This window comes from Vicia villosa, unplaced genomic scaffold, assembly GCF_029867415.1.
Source record: "Vicia villosa cultivar HV-30 ecotype Madison, WI unplaced genomic scaffold, Vvil1.0 ctg.000252F_1_1, whole genome shotgun sequence".
Classification (NCBI taxonomy): domain Eukaryota; kingdom Viridiplantae; phylum Streptophyta; class Magnoliopsida; order Fabales; family Fabaceae; genus Vicia; species Vicia villosa.
The window spans coordinates 126,337-130,418 of record NW_026705105.1 but is presented as its reverse complement, the minus strand read 5'-3'; positions in this window follow the sequence as shown (position 1 = coordinate 130,418).

Sequence of the window (4,082 nt, the reverse complement as noted above, 5' to 3'; positions counted from 1 at the left end):
CTACACTCCTACTCCATTGAATCAGAAATAAACCAACTCAAGAAGTATCCCATATGTTGTTGATGTCCTGATCAACATATTCATCTAAGACAAGTTTATAGCATTGAAACTTCTTAGATCCAGATGCCTCCTCTTCCAGATCGGGAGTAGGTTCCAAACGTATGCGATCAATACACATTTGTTCAGCCCCAAAAGCATCTGTTGTGCAATCTCTTCAACCAACAAAATTTTGCATAATTTGTTGATATGATGTCTCAACATTTTGTAGAACATCATTCAAGAACTGCACCAAGAGACCCTTTAACAAGGACCTGTGGTTGGCCTTCCAGAGAAGAGAGCAAAAATAAATTGCTTTCTTCTGATCTCCTATCAATGAACATATTGAAAATGCTTTTATGAGTGGACCTGAGACAAACCTCAAGTATCTTTGGCTACTTTAATACGTTAATCGACAAAATCCTTCATGTATCACACCATAGGATACATACACTAGAAATTTTCCATCAGATGCAGTGGAATAAACTAAAAACTCCTACACTAGGCTTCTGTCACAACATGAGTCACTACTCTCTTGACAGCCTCAAGGCAAGGTCACCACACACCTTGTCACGAATAGTCCATCCTCCACTTCTAGGGATAATTCTTAAACATATGAATTGACCAAGTCCATACAACTTTTTAGCACAACTATCTTTCTTGCATATGAACCAGAAAGTATCTTTCCAAGATCTCATCCAGAGATAAAACAGGATGCTTGCTCTGATACCAATTGAAATTCTGGTATAATAGAACCAAATGTCGAATAAACATGTCGAGACATCTGGCCTTTTATCAATAACATATGTAAGATAAAGACAGTTAATGTAGTTGCTGAAAAGTAAAGTGCACACAAAACTGTTCACCCAGTTCGGAGCAAATCTCCTACTCTAGGGGAATACCATGCCAAGAAGGAATACCATTATCAGTAGCATCAATTCAGAGTTAAACTACCCCATTTACAAATCTTTACTTAATCCATACCTAATGCAATCTCTACCTAGGTCCTCCCTAGATATGGAATATCTCCATTCCACTTCCAATCACCTCAGGGATGTTGTACAGTTTCCAGTCCCAAGAGCTCTACCAGCTGTAACACCCCGATATCCGCAACACGCATCAACCGTGTCGGCCAACCGAGCATGTCACCAACTTAATCAATAGTACCGCATAGGTTCGCTTACCGGCTGCCCAAGAAATATTGTTTTTGCCTCGCGCAGGAATCAAACCTCGTACCTAGGTGTCAAGTGGTAGCAGGAATTGCTATGAATACGTACTTAACCCCTAGGTACGTGGTTCGATTCCAACGGGAGGAAAAAACAATATTTCATGGGCAATCGTTAAGCGGACCTAGGGGGAGTATTGATTAAGCTGGTGACATGCTTATTTGGCCGACAAGGTTGATGCGTGTAGCAGATATTTGGGTGTTACACCAACGCCTTAATTTCCACAATCTTGTATCCACATAATATATGACGCACTTCCATGATGAGGACACACACTCCAATGTCAGGAAGGAAACTGCACTTCCTTCCATACTCAGCCTTGACTCTAAACTAAGAACACCATCTTGGAGTTGCTTTAAAACTTCCTCCAAAAACAATACTTAAATAATTACCTAAAGGCATTTGAGTGAGAACAAGGTGACCATCCCGCAAACCGGATGGTTTCACCTACCAACACAACCCTTATAATTTTACATATTGGGTTACTTGAAAACCTAGGTTACAAAGCGTCTATTTATAGCATATTCCCAACTGGACTTGGGCCTCTAATTACAACAAATATGTTGTTACAAATCTTCAAAAGATTCTCCTTCAAAATAGGACTTCAATCAAATCACTACAAAAAAAAGGTCTCCTGCCACGCCCAAGAAACCGAGGCTATATGCAAAATAACCGCGGTGTAACGCTGAGGCCATGGAAATCCAACTGCGGGATATGCGGCCGTGGCCTAAAGTATGGTTCACAGTTTTTTGGTATAGACCACGCCTTTTTGACAACCGTGGCTTTTTTAGGCCACGGTTTAGGTAGCTTGATTAAGGCCGCGGTTTGTATTTTCCATGACTGAAGAACTGTGGCTATATGGTAAAGCCACAGTTTCAATTTAACGTTTACGATACAGTTTTGGTTCAAGATATAGCCACGGTTTGGTTATGACCACATATTTAAAACCGTTGTTATATGTTATGCATTCTAAACCATTTATCTTGCCACGATTTATTTCGGTATCATTACATAAATATGTCATTATATATATATATATATATATATATATATATATATATATATATATATATATATAAAATTAACAATAACATTGATGATTAGAATCTAATTAAATTTAAAGAATAAGTAAATAGCAGTTTTCCTAAACTATTCATCAATGGTAAATTCTATTTTACATGTATGCTGCTTACATATATAAAAAGAACTTATACTTATACTTATACACAAGCGCTTGTGCTAAAAAGAGTTATGTTATTTTATAGGGAAATCTTGGAGTCGCAAGAATAGGAATTGTAGCCAAACCATCTGCAAAATTTGTTTCTGCGATACTTGCAACTTGGTTTAGCGGAGGTGTTGTTGTTCCACTTGCAGTTAACAACATTCGATGCTCATATTTTATGGTTAGCAGAAAATGTAAAAGTGCTTGCTCAACTAACCTGCACACGAGGTAACGGTTTGCCAACGGTGCCTGCTCTACGCTCCCTTTCAAAGGATTTAACAGTGCAATGATAAACTAGAAACATCAATACAATAATGTAAGGTTCATCCAAAAAAATCATCGTAAAATTAACAAAAAAAGTGCATGATTCTCGACAAGTGAAAAAATAAAACTTAAGCTAAAAAGATCTGTTAAAAATTTTACTCACTTCAGTCATGCCATATCGCTCCAATATGCGATGTCCAGTGATGGATTCCTATTCTTGCAAAACAGGTTGAGGAAGTGAAGAGGACCCACACATCTAAGTAATGGAATGATAACATATCATATTTTGATAGATTGAGAATGCATGGTTAGTCGTCACACAAATATTTTATGCATGTAATAGTTATTTACATAGTTGGAACCTTCATTAAGAAAATATATAAATCAAAATGTTGTCACCCAAGACATTTTTTAATGCAAAAACCGTGATTAAGTTTCTAAAACAGAAAAGAACACTATCATATGGATGATAGATGCTGTCTTTGTATGGTTACATATCAGGAAAAGATCATTTGTTTTCTATATACACAAACCAAGGTTTGTGAGAAAGAACCATGTCATAGATTTGCTCAATGTTGATAATAATCATACTTACTCCGGTGAATATAGTTATAGCTTCATCAGCCTCGTATCCTTCAGTTGGATATGACTCACGCCATCTCATCCAAATTCCACTGACACTAAATGTCGGAAGAAACTCAACCTTCAACAAGTTAGTTAGATTCTGAGCGACAACAAAATATTCAAAATGGATGCTATTTGTACCAAAATTAACACTTTCTTATCTAGTTGTATTTTCTTTATAAGAAGTGACAAAAGTAAACTACCGTGGAACCGACATAGAGATGGGCTAGTAAACCCTTGACAAGCCCATGGACATGTACTTCATATTTGTTAATGATTGACATCACAAAGATATCAAAACCACATTTTCATCAAATATACTAAATATGATAATGTTTTTTCCAATTACAAAAGTATTGAACAATCCACTTAACTACCCAACAGATTCCATAACAGTTTGAAACCAACTTCTCCAACCCTTAACTAATTTCCAACCCCTAACTGATTCTATAACTAACTTTCAAACAGCTCAACTAACTTGTAACCACCTTCTAACAACCTAACTAACCTAGTTTCACTTGTAACTGACTTCTAACATCAATAACCAACCTATTGCTAACAAACCTGCCAGCTCATCAAACAGAATCATAACTAACCTAACATTCAGTTACACATCTAACAGAATCTATAACAGAAAAAGCAGAAGAAGAGAATTAGAATTAACCTGAACAGAATCCTCTCCTTGAACCTCTATATAACTTGAGCTTCTT